Here is a 13455-nt window from a genome sequence, read left to right on the forward strand (position 1 = left end):
GGTTTAGCTGAGTAGGGAAAACCCACCGCAAATATGATGGCTATAACACACGGAGCAGGGACCGGATTCAATAAGAAAGGAAAAAAAGGGGGAAAGCAAGATGTGCATCAGCCTCTCTCTGCCTCCGAAGGATGCAATGCTGACAAACTGCCTTCTACTTCTGCTACCATGGCTTACCCACCACAGGGGAGGCCAGACCCTCAAACTGTGTGCCAAAATAAGCCCTTAACTTGCTTTCGTCAGGTGCAATGCCACACACGCGAAACACACACACTGTGATGGTGCACGAATGCGCTAGTGCCCTTGCAAGAGGGGGCCGTCCCTGAAACAGCCAGCAGTTCCAGTTAAGGTGAATTGCTGTGTGGACAACAATGGGAACTATGAGCATTGGATAGCAACTGTCTGACTGAGGGCGGTGGCCATGGAAGGGCACAGGTAATGGTCATTAGGACCTCAGTCCTGTGGAGAGACCTAGGTAGCACGGCATAGCATCCTAAACCCTGACAATGCTGATAGATATTTGGCAGGATCATTCATGTATGGCTTAATTTTGAGCCACCGTGACCACAACTTAAAGGGACAAGAGTTAGTGTTGGCTCATGGTGGCTGAGGGTTCACTGTGTGGTTGCCTGGCCATTGCACTTGGACAGAACTTCGGGATGACAGTCGTGTGTGGGGCAAGTACTTTGTGATGGACAGGAAGCTCAGAGGAGACTTGGACCACTGGACCAGGTTAAAAAAAAAATCCTCGCCGGGCGGTGGTGGCGCACGCCTTTAATCCCAGCACTCGGGAGGCAGAGGCAGGCGGATCTCTGTGAGTTCGAGACCAGCCTGGTCTACAGAGCTAGTTCCAGGACAGGCTCCAAAACCACAGAGAAACCCTGTCTCGAGTAACCAAAAAAAAAAAAAAAAAAAAAAAAAATCCTCAAAGGGGCATCCCCCCATCCTCCTTGCTCCAGACTGGCCCCACCTCCTGAAGTTTTCCAGAACCTTTGGAAATTGCACCACCGGCTGCACCAAGCTCTACACATACAGGCCACCACAGCCGGTTAATGCTAGCTGGAGTGATGCTGTTTTCTTAATAACAAGGGATGCAGAATTTCCTGCCTACAAGTGTCCGGTTCCTCTACCAGACACCACGAGACAAGGTTAAGGTCTTGACTGAATAGCATTTATTTCAGAGGTGACAGGATTCAAGATTTAGATATCTGTCAATGTAATGCAGTATTACTGGACCAAAGACCAAAAGCCTTACCATTCTGTTAGAGCTGCTAAATTCTCTCTAGCCGGGTTGTGCCTCCTTCACATTCTTCCTATGAACAAGTCGCCGGCCCCTCCATCTCTACACTTCTCTCAGGAGTGACTGAGAACGTTCCTGAGAGGACAGCTCTAAAGGGCCAGTGGGACAGAGCTCAGTTCCGCGCTGGCCTGGGAGGAGCCGGGGCCGCGTGACGCCAGGCCGCGGGCTGTGACGTCATCCTCGGAGGTGGGGGCGCGCGTGGCGTGACGCGAGCAGCAGAGCCGGACTCAGCCAGGCTGCGTGTCCTGGGCCGTGTCGCGCGCCGCGGCTCGTGCGGCTCGGCCCGGGCTGTGGCGGGAGCGAAGATGCCACATCCCGCGCCCCGGAGCGCCGCCATCCCAGGCTGCGGGTGTCGCGGTGAGTAGCCGGCCCGAGGCGCCTGACCCCGCGCGGCCTCCGTCGGCGCCCGAGCGTGGGCCGCGGCCCGAAGCGCTGAGGCTGCTGTAGCAGGGTGGGTGGCCTGGGAGGCCCGCGCTGCTTCCGGCTTCAGCAGCGGGGATGGGCATTGCGTGGGGCCAAGTTCTCGGTGGCCGTAACTTCCGGGCGGTGTTGTGATTCACCAGGAAAATGTCGATTTTATCATTATTGTTGTTAGTCGGTCTGTGCGGGTCAGGATTTGGACCGCGACTACACGTGAGGCTGGAAAGACAGGACACTTGTTTGCTGCTTGTTTTTCTTTCTCCTCCCGCCCCCAATATGCTTGTTCAAGAAATTGTCTTGTATAGTTACTATGCACCCAAAACTAATGCATTTTTGGATAAATAGGAAAACCAGCAAGTCCCACCCCCTTTCGGTTAGATCTCCCTCTTTCATGATACTAACGTGCTCATGATGGAAGAGTTGGTCTAGTCCTTTCTGTTTAGGAGAGCCATCAGGGTCAGGCTGGTTGGTTGATTATCTTCAGACATAACAGGAGACTCGGGGTATGCTTCTCAATCTGTGCACCCACCAAAATAGAGTTACTTATGTAACAGGAGTAGTTCCGATTTGGAAAAACAAAACAAAACAAAACAAAAGACACAAAACGTATTTCTTGATTTTCTTTTTAAATATGAAATACTGCTTTAATAAAAAACAGAAAATAACCCATTCTTACTCTCGGTTTCTGTGTGCTCTGCGGGTGAAATGCCAGCAAACAGTAGCCCATACTTTTCATTTTGGACAAGTGTTCTGCAATCTTATTTAGATTTTTAACATTTCTGTGCTGTTTCTTGCAAGTTTTCACAGTTTAAACTACTGTTTTTCTTGTAAAGTATACACAACATGAAGGTTATTGTTTTAATTTTAGTAGTATAATTGGATGGCATCAAGAACATTCATAATGCTATGTTACAGTCAGCGCCATTTATTTCCATAACATTTATATCACCCCTTCAGTCTCTCTGAATTTACCTGGCTTAGATACTTCATTGTAAGTAGAATCATTGTCTCTTTCCTTTTATCCGTCTTTAAGTGTATCTGTTTGAATCTCTGTGATGGCTATTCTTGGTTGTCAGCTTGACTACATCTGGAATTAACTAAATTAGTTAAGTCATTTGAAGTGGGGGAGTCACTTTTAATTGGAATCATTGAGGAGGGAGACACGCCTTTAGTCCAGATATTTTGGGGTGGGAAGATCCACCTTTAATCTGGGCCACACCTGCTGCTGGCATCCTATATAAAGGACATGGAAGAAGGAAGCTTCTCTTCTACTTACTCTTGCCCTCACTAGCAAGTCCATTCCTTCGTTGGCATCAGAGCCTGCTTCTTCGGGATTCCAGTGGATACTGAAGAGCAGCTGAGACCTCCAGCCCTGGGGACTGAACGACTACTGGATCCTTGGACTTTCCCTTGTAGACAGTCGTTCTTGGACTAACTGGAGTACAGGCTGTAAGTCGTTCTCATAAATCCCCCTTCTGCATATGTAAGGAGAAAGTTGTTCTCTAATTTTTGTTACTCTCGAGAACCTGATAATACAGTCTCTGCTTTCATTCTTTGGAATGCATACGTAAGGTTTGAATGTGAAAAACTTTGAAGACTTTTGGGTTTTTTTGTTGTTGTTTGTTTTTTTTGTTTTGTTTTTTTTGTTTTTGTTTTTGTTTTTTTTTTTTTTTTTTTTTGGTTTTTCGAGACAGGGTTTCTCTGGTTTTGGAGCCTGTCCTGGAACTAGGTCTTGTAGACCAGGCTGGTCTCGAACTCACAGAGATCCGCCTGCCTCTGCCTCCCGAGTGCTGGGATTAAAGGTGTGCGCCACCACCGCCCGGCTGTGAAGACTTTTTTTTTAACCTGTGCTGACGGTTGAATATGGCTTTACCTCAACACTCACCTGGATTGGCCCTCAGTAAATTTTTAAATTAATTAACTTTTATTTTATGTATATTTTTGTCTGCATGTATGTCTGTGCAGCATGTGTATGCAGTGTCTGTAGAGACCAGATCCCCTGGAACTGGATTTACAGACAGTTATCTCCCATGTGGGTGCTGGGAATTGAACCCTGATCTTCTGGAAGAGCAACCAGTGCTCTTAACCACTGAGCCATTTCTCCAGCCTGGCCCTCAGTAAGCTTCATGGCACTTCATATTGCTTGTCAGCATATCCTCTAGATGTTCCTTGGGACCCTTCTGAGATGTTTCATAGGTTCACGGTGTCCCCAAGTGTCCCCCAGGTCTGCACCTGTTGTACCTTCGTTACTTAAAGCTCCCCTGCACCATCACGGTTGCCATGTAACTTCAACTGCAGTTCCCACATAAGTGAGACCTGGATTCCAGTGTGAGGTCATTTCCCTCTCACTGTTCCTTGAATGTAGCATCTCTAAAACCCAAACCACTCCAGACCCTTGTTCTGTGTCGTCAAGAGTTGAAGCTTGGTACTATTGCCTCTTCTTCCTGTGGGACTTCCCTTCGTGCTGGCAAGTGCAGATTGCTGACCTTTCTCTACCTTTCTGCTCATTTTCACAGCCCAAGGCCAAGCCCAGGTGGCTTCTCTTGGGATTGTTCTCACTGGTAGCTTGATTCTACCATATCCATCCTTCTATCCCAAGCGGTTTTGTACACAGCTGTCAGGACTTTCTTTGTTCCTAAGATGGGTAGAAGAGTTGCTTAAAGACATTAGCTAGCCATTTTCACCCCACGTTCCAATAGGGTCTTACTCTGTAGCCCAGACTGGTCTCAGCTTCCCACATGCTGGGATTATAAGGATGAACTGCCACGCCCAGTTCATTAAATTTCAGCCTGTCTTCCTACAATTAGTCATTCAGCTTCCACTAGCCTTGAAGCCCTCACGACCCATTGGTGAGTTAACCGATAACCTTTCAGGTAGGTCTGGAGAGATAGATAGCTCAGTGGTTAAGAGGAAGTAGTGTTCTTGCAGAGAAACTCAGGTCAAGAGCCCGGCGGTGGTGGCGCATGCAGGCGATCTCTGAGTTCGAGGCCAGCCTGGTCTACAAGAGCTAGTTCCAGGACAGGCTCCAAAGCCACAGAGAGACCCTGTCTACCGGCACGCATATGTCCCTACTCATCCCCACATACATATGGTTAAAAATAAAAATAAAAAATTGTTTGGGTAGTTCTGCTTCCTTTTACCAAAAGAAACACCCGGGAACATCGTAGCCACAGTGTCGATGTTGGTGTACTTAAGGCAGAGTGGCCCTGTCTTACAGTGATTCCCACCCTCACTTTTTAGAATTCCCTGAACCCTGGGTCTCTAACCTCTGACAATCACTAATCTCTTTCATCTGCATAGTTTTGTCATATCAAGAGTCTTATATAAATTTAATCATCAAGTATCTATCTTTAGGGATTTGATTTGTTCATTTCACCAGTCAGTCCAATCTCTTGCATTTATCAGTTGGAAAAATGCTGTTTTTAGGGGAAATTTGGGGCTGAATGACTTGTTGAGGACTGGCCTGTGCCTAATAGAGATACAGAGTACCCCTGGTCTTTACCCATCCTAATGGGACTCCTTCTCAACCCTAATGGGACAACCAAAAAATATTGCCAGGTTTTATAAAAGTCCCTGGGGTGCCACATTTCTTTCCCAGATAACAGCTGTTTTTCCCAGCCCTTGGCTTGAGGATCACTGGAATTTGAGAATGAAAAGTAGAGCAGGCACTAGAAGACAGGTTTTACAGCGCCGTCCCTCAGCTGTACTTGTGCACACTCTTCACATACGTTTCCCTCTGAGCGTCCCACTATTCAGATACACACTTGTAAACTACAGTGAAAGCTGCATGACATTCTGTGGAAAAGGTAGTAGTGATGAAGGAACAGTTGGTATGTATACTTCTAAGATGCACTAGAATCTGTGCTCTTTGACCCCATAGACAAGAGTTAGCTAAAGGCCAGATTGTGTATGTGGCCTACCCTGTGCGTGCTTGAAAAAGGTCATCCCAGCTGGCATGTTGATTAGTACATCTCTTAGAGGGGTGGGGACAGCCATCTGAGTATCCAGCTGCTCCACACCACCTCTTGTAGGCAACTCTGCACTAATCGCCTTTGGGAGAGGCTAGAGTACATTGGCCAGGGAAGACGACTAGGGGAGAGGGACTCCATCTGTGCACCTATGGGAAAGCCATCACGCTTCAGTCACCCCTTTGGAAGCTTAACAAACTCATTGGCTCCCCAGAGTGAATCTTATTGAAACTGTGCCTCAGTTTTTCATTGGGACCTTCAGAGGGAGAGGGAGATGTTGCTTACCTCTCTCCCCAGGGAAATAATTTTAGCCATAGTATGCATGTTACAGCCCTGAGAAAACAAGGAACCCATCATCTTAACATAAGCAGTAAATACCAGGGTACTTAAGGAAACAATTATTGCTCATAATTTTTGCTCATAAATATAGTTTTAAACACTAAAAATTAAGTTTGAAATCTATTAATAGTTCTAATTGTCATCCCTTCATTGTTTATCTTGTTGGTTAATTGAAGCAATTTCAGGTAGCATATAATTTGCTGATTCGCAGGATAAAATAATCTCTACTTTGACCCCATTCTCAAGCTCTAATTTAATTTTGGAGTAGCTTTAGATTTACAGGAACTGTGGTAATGTGAAGCATTCCTGTGTGCTGTAATGGTTCCAGCGAGGTAGCAGTAGACTCTGCTCAGTCTGCAGCACCTTCTTACTGTCTGTCTGTCTGTGGTGACTGAGGACTGCTGTTGCAGAGTGCTCAGAAGAGACTCTGAGCAGTGCCTGCCCTCTGCCTGCCCTGGCTCACTGATCTGCTGGGTGTCCCGAGCCTTCTGTTTCAGGGGGGTTTTGCTGGCTGCCTGTGTCTCCAGGTTCCTCTTCTTTTGTGAGTTTGCTTCTGTCTCTCAGAACCTGTGTGTTTCTTCTGCAGCTGAGCTATATTAGTATTGTAGTATTTGTGTTCTCCATGGCTTGAAGGAATGTTGTTTTGTTGTTTTTACTAAGCTGAATTGTCTAAGCTAGCCTTGAGCTCTGCATTCCACTGCCTTAGCCTTCTAGCTGCTGAACTATCTGCAGAGGCAGGGACTGGGAGACACCTGAAGAGTCTGAGGTGATGCTGAGGTTCTTGACATTGAAGCAGGGAATTTTAGGACCAGTGAGCATGAAGCAGAGGTGGAATTTATTAAGGTTTATTATTTACTTGTTTGTTCTCTTTCTTCCTAAGACAGGGTCTCGTGCTCATCCTGCCGTGTAGACAGGAATGATCTTTAACTTTTGGTTCTCTTGTCTCCAGCTCCCAAGTGCTGGAACTATAGGCATGCACTTCTATCTCTGACAAGAAAGATTTTTAACATAGGAACACTGGCCTAGAGGGAAACAGAAAGGTGTTTCAGGAAGGCTATCACACAATCACTTCCTACAGGAGTGTCCCATTGGAATGTCTTATTCCTATCTGTGATTTAGGTGCCATCTGAAGTTGCTTTATTCGGGAATGTTTTTTGTTTGTTTGCAGTTTTTTGGAGTCTCACTCTGTAGCTCAAGCGGACCTGAAATTCACGTGCAGTTCATCTGTCTCCTCCTGCAGGTGCTGGAGGAATACAGCGATTTCTGAGATGTGCTCGACTGCATGTCAGGGTGATAAGATCAGAAACACAGGCGAAAAGGTCAAAGGAGTGTACAGCAGGAAACTTAGACTTCTGTAAGCAAGGGTTTTAATCCCGTTTGAGAATCCAGTTTTGTGGCTGAGACAGAAAGTTAAACTCAACGTCCTGTGTGCTTTGCTCTTAAACATGATCCCTTGTTATTTTAATACCTTTTTAAAAATAAAATTATTATTTGTTCAGTTAAATTAATTTTTCTTTTTCAAAAAAGATTTACTTTTAGTATTTTTTAATTATGTATCTGCATGTGAGCGTGAGTGCACACGGTGCTGAGGAGACGGAGACTAGAGCTCTTGGAGCTTCCTGACACGGGTCCTGGGAGAACAGCCAGTGCTCTTAACTGCAGAGCTAGTGCTTCGGCCCTTAGCACTCTTTTTTTTTTCCTTTGAGGTTTATTTTTATTTTATGTGTATGAGTGTTTTTGCCTTCTTGTACATTGGTGTACCATATGTGTGCAATGCCCACAAAGACCAAAATGGCGTGGAATCCTCTGGAACTGGAGTTACAAATGATTGTTAGCCACCGTGTGGGTGCTGGGAATTGAACCCAGTTTCTCTGCAAGAACAGTAAGTGCTCCTGATCCTCAGTAGACGAGATACTTGGCATCTGAAGTTAGTTTGCTCTGGACCTTTCCTATCCGGCACTCTTGCTGCAGTTAGGTTGCTAGAACTCTGCACATTCTTCTAGTTTTCCAGCAAGATCAGAGCGAAGGGAATACTGTGTCTTTTCCTGTTGTCATCACCTGGTCATTTCACAGCGCAGCTGTCAGCCAGTAATCTAGTCACATGATGTGGCATGTCTCTTTTATGGACAAGGCTGACGAATGCTTGCTCTTAGACAGTTTATACAGCGTATATACACAGCAACCAGCTAGGGACTACTGAAAGGTAAGTTCTTAACATTAAAGAGACATTTTAAACTTCATTAAGCATTATGGAAATTGTTTGTGCTGAGAAAACAAAAGCTTCCTGTTGGACAGGCTCCTTCCATAGCCATATGGTACAGGATGTGAATTGTACAGGACTCACAATTACTGTCAAGGACTCCAGAAGAAGTGTTCACTGATCATTCATGGAGTATTTGCTCAATGCTTGCATTTTCTCAAACTTTACAAGTTAGTGAGATTAAAATATCCATCTTTCCTTTCAGGGTGCTTAAAAGCCAGGGTTTTCTTTGAACATATTGGGATAGAAATCCCCTTTGTATCTGAGAATAGGAAAGGGCATTGCATTTCATTGAAAGCCGTAGACTACTTGTTTCTCTCCAAGGTTTTTCTTACATTATGGAATGTTTTTTAGGAAAGTTATTTTTTAGCCTCATTTGTTAAATGATTGCATATACTTTATAGACTATGTTTGAAATAAAGTCAAGTACAAATAGAGTTAGCCAAAATGCCACTCACCATACCTTATTGCTAACAGCAATTAGTAACAGCCATATAGAGACTAAAAATAGGCATGGGGCGTATCATAAAGCAGTACTGGCCAACTTTCACCATTGCTTCAAGTATTTCCATCTGTTCATCTGTATCTTCGTAGTTCTTAAGTACAGTAGTGAGATGATCAAGCTTGCAGCACCCTCCTGGGAGCCTTTTCCTTAGAATTATTTAGTGATTTTTAGAAGTAGAGGATAGGGTGTTAGGTTGTTTAGCATATGATCACGGTATAGCTGTGATAGATTAGTGGAGAAACGCAGTGTCGTGTAGATGAGGGTTTAGCAGGCAGATTCAGGTAAGTATACTTAGGTTGTTATCCCCGTGCTTTCTTGATTTTATTAACACAGATTTTCTAGTTTCTGGTATTCCACAGTAGTGCCAAGCCAGTGTTGGCCTGGGAAGATGGTGTCTTGCTTCTTAGCTCTTCCCTTCCCCCAACCTATTCTTTTTTTCTTCCTTTCTTCTCCATGGTTTATGAGAAAGGCTAGGAACCAGCTTAGCTGTTCTACTTGTATCTTACTGTTCCTTGTTTTTTTTTGTTGTCGTTGTTTTCTAAAGTGATTTGCATGTTTGAATTTTTTTTAAGTTTAGATCAGTTAGAGCACATTGTATTTTCATTCAATTATTCTTCTAGGGCTGGAGGTGCAGCTTAATGTTGCTTGATGAGGCTCTGAGTTCCGTAGTTCAGTCCTGGCATCACAGGACAAATATATTTGTTTGATTTCCAAATTAATTTGGTTAGAATTGTAGAAGTTCTTTTTTCTTTTTCTTTTTCTTTTTTTTTTTTTTAATTTTCGAGACAGGGTTTCTCTATAGCTTTTGGTTCCTGTCCTGGAACTAGCTCTTGTAGACCAGGCTGGCCTCAAACTCACAGAGATCCGCCTGCCTCTGCCTCCCGAGTGCTGGGATTAAAGGCGTGCGCCACCACCGCCCGGCCTAGAAGTTCTTTTTTTATTTTAAAATTTTCCTTTCAATATTTTTACTGTGTGTGTGTTGTGTGTGTGTGCTGTGCATGTGGAGGCCATTTGGTGTCATTTTTAATTGCTATCCATCTTATTTTTGGAGACTCTGTCCTCACTGAACCAGGAGCTCTCTGATTGGTTCATCTAGGTGGCTCGTGAGATCCGGGGATCTGTCTGCCTTTCTCTGCTTTCCCCAGCACTGAGATTGCAATTGTGTAGGAGCACACCCTGCACAATGCCAGGGATCCAAGCTGAGGTCCAGATGCCTTCTCAGTCTGTTTTCACTACCCCACGTGTACTGTGCTTGCACCCTTGATGGTGTCGAAGAGTTTACACTGCTCATTCTAAATGTCCCATAACTTCTTGAACAGAAATATACTTTAAAAAATTATCCAACAAGTAGTTACTAATTGTTAACACAAGGCACTGATCGATATTTGGGTTTGCGAAGATGTAAGAATCCCTGTGTTGTGGGTGGGGTCTTGCCTATGGCTCTGAGGGTGAGGTCTTTATAACAGCCTTGCTTACGCTGTGGATACGTTGTTTATTGAGATGCCGTTTCGCAGATCTGGAAGAGCCGCTCAGTTTGCAGGTGTCGGGCCCTTCATTTCCCGACCTCTTTATTCAGTCTGCTGCCCTTGAGTCTCCAGCCTGTTCACATTTTATCCTAGTCCTTCCTCTCCTCACACCTTTCTGTCTGGCTTTAATTTGTGGTCTCTCTGCACTATAATCATCATGCTGTGTGTACTGTGCCCATTCCTCCTCTGACTGAGAGCAGCTACCAGACCAGTGAAAGGAAAACAGTCACACTGACCTGTTCCACTGCTTAGCTGTCATTCACTCAACACTGACACCCGGTTGTGACTGTTTGGGCTTCATGTTTCTAACTGAAAAGTTTTTCGCTGTTTGCTTTGGCATTAATTGACCTTACATATTTGCTTTGACCTTCCTTTTAACAGGGATAATTGCCAGTAGAAGACTTAACAAAGATACAAAACAAAGACTGTTTTCTGCAGGCTGGACTTGTCATTTGTCAGAATAGATTAGATTAGAATTTCAGGTTTTGATTTTTGGTTAGTTGCTTTAATGCCTGACTAGCAGGTAGGTGTTTGCTATGTACCTTTTCTTATTTGATTATTGAGCTAAGACTGGTATCCTTGTTGCTTTTAAGCACTGTTATGGCTAATTATAGAAATGATTGATTTTATAAATGTCTCTCATGTACAGTGATTTGCCACCTAAAACATGTTTTCAATGAAAACATGGCTGGGGAAATAATAGCTACTTAATAGAGTTGTTAAGAATTAGTACATTTTATTGTACTTAATTTGGACTGATGTGGCAAGTGGTCTGTGAGGACTCTAGACAGAGTTCGACAAGCCCTGTGGGTAGGCTCTTTGGATAGAAAAATCTTTTCATTTTGCACTTAGATGTTTGCAGACAACCAAGGGGTGGGGATACCAAAGATGAGACTGTGATTAAAATGGAAAGGACTTTCCTGTTTTCACCACAGACTGTTATTTAATATTAAAAGTTGGGCAATTCCTTGAGTTGTCTCTTATTGCTGTTCCAGCACCATTTGCTTACTGTTGTTGAATAAGGTAGTCATGACCTTCATGCAGACAGAGGATTAAGGTATTGCTTGTCCCAAATAAATTAGTAGTGATATGTTTAGAAATTCCTAGCATTTGGAAAGCATACTGATAGTTATTAAAGACTTACAGTCTTTGATTAATTTCAACAAATATTTATTATATTATATGCTTTGATCGATACCAAAAACACTACTCAGGAAATACTTCAAGGAATCAGACCACAAGACTCTTGATCTAATGTTTCTCATCTTCCAATATAGAGGAGCTAAAAGTGATAAGCTAGATGAAGAAGTAGCTGTGTGTATGTAAAGGAAGACCAGGTTTACTATCTAGTGTCTGAATTGCACTTTAAGGTAGGTGCTCTCAGTTTAGGCCTTATTGAGAAGCCCTATCTGAATAGGAAGTAAACAGGTAAAGGAGGCAGCTGTGAAATCACCCAAGGAAAAGTGTTCTAGACAGAGGAAAAGTGGTGTGCAGTCCTTAAGAGCATGATCGGTGTCCTTCTGACCCACATGGAGATCTGTATCTAGGAAAAAACAAATCTCAACTATCCTGGTTCTGGTATTAAAGTATTGAAAGTGAGGTGGAGAATGCTCCTTGTTTCCTGTTCTTTGAAGGCAGCCACATCACACAGTAAGGCCACCCTCTTCAAAGGATTAGTAGAAATGTTTTTATGAACGTATAACCTTTCAGAGGACTGTTAGCTGTCTAGACTGCCTGATTTTCCAGAGCCAGTGCTCTTCTAAGAACTAGCCCATTGCATCTGAATTCACAAACAGTTCTCTCCACCCCGCCTCCAAAAAAGGCATAGGGATCCCACAACTATAGAAACTTGTAAAAACTAAAGTAAATTTGTACCCATAGTGGCACGCACCAGAGACTGAGGTAGGTGGATTTCTGTGAGATCAGCCTGGTCCACATAGTGAATTCCAGGACAGCCAGGGCTATGTAGAGAGACCCTGTCTCATACAGACAGACAAACAAACAAAAAGTGCATCTATACACATACAGAAAAAATTAAAATGTATTAAAATGGAGTTATCCTTTAGTGGTAACAATAACCTTATGAGTGTCAGGAATTATTTCTTCTTTTGAAATTAGAGGTTCCAGAGACCTCCATTACAGGTTATTGTCATTGTTCCTGATTACCTTCCTGAACCTGAGTGATACCCTATTAAGACATTACATATTTGTGTCATAGAACATGGGGAAATCAGCTGGTACTGACCTGGAGACTTTATCATGACTAGCTAGCTTTCATAAAAGTGTTGAGGCTGCTTTCTGTGCTCTGGAAAAGAAAAGTAAGCCCCAGACGTACCAGCTGTAAACTCTTCCAGGTATAGTCATGGCTGACCTTGTATGACATGCCCACTGGTGCAGCAGTAGCACAAACATCATGGGGAAACCAACCACTTTCTGATTGGATTTAAGGAGCATACCTGGCACCATTATTGGCTGAGAACCTATGGCAGGGGTTGCTCTGCTCTGTGGACATAATAAACTGACTCCTGATAACTTTCTGTTATACCCGGAGATAAAGGAACTTCTCAGCCCCCTTACCAGAGAAGTGCTGTGGGACAATGATCTTTTATCCTGTCACTTGTATTATTTTTAATAAAATGCTGATTGGCCAGTAACCAGGCAGGAAGTAGAGGCAGGGCAACAAGAATTCTGGGAAGAGGAAAGTTTCAGTCTGCAGTTGTCACCCAGACACAGAGGAAGCCAGACACAGGACACGCAGGATGTGACTGCTACGCCAAAAAAGGTACCAAGCCATGTGGCTAACACAGACAAGAATTATGGGCTGATATAAGTTATAAGAATTAATAAGAAGCCTGAGCTACTGGGCCAATCAGTTTATAATTAATGTAGACCTCAGTGTGATTCTTTGGAACTTAACAGCTACAGAACTGGGCAGGACAAAAACCTCAGTTGAAGAGAAGCTTCTGTTTGTCGTAAATGGAACTCACAACTGGTCAGGTACAAAGAATAAAATACTACAGAATGTTTAGCTTTAAAGGGAATGTGTGTATAACACCCCAACTCCCAAAGCCAAGGGATCATTGTGGAAAGAGGCCAGTGGGAAGAGTGCAACTGAAGTGATGACCAAAAGGAACTAG

The 13455-nt window shown here is 43.9% G+C and overlaps 1 protein-coding gene across 4 annotated transcripts in view; it reads left to right on the top strand.

Moving 5' to 3' along the window:
• Window positions 1–1494: 1494 nt before the first annotated feature.
• Window positions 1495–13455, top strand: part of Galnt11 (polypeptide N-acetylgalactosaminyltransferase 11) — a 39543-nt gene continuing 27582 nt past the window's right edge. Inside the window, exons 1-2 of one of the 4 annotated variants that reach the window (XM_057778527.1) lie at window positions 1495–1657; window positions 3012–3169. The gene's annotated coding sequence lies outside the window, so the exon portion shown is untranslated. Of the gene's footprint in view, window positions 1658–3011; window positions 3170–7362; window positions 7382–8212; window positions 8231–13455 lie in introns of those variants that run through there. The other 3 variants (XM_057778536.1, XM_057778544.1, XM_057778551.1) reach the window with 3 other exon arrangements.

This window comes from Chionomys nivalis, chromosome 1 (genome assembly GCF_950005125.1).
Source record: "Chionomys nivalis chromosome 1, mChiNiv1.1, whole genome shotgun sequence".
Taxonomy (NCBI): Eukaryota; Metazoa; Chordata; class Mammalia; order Rodentia; family Cricetidae; genus Chionomys; species Chionomys nivalis.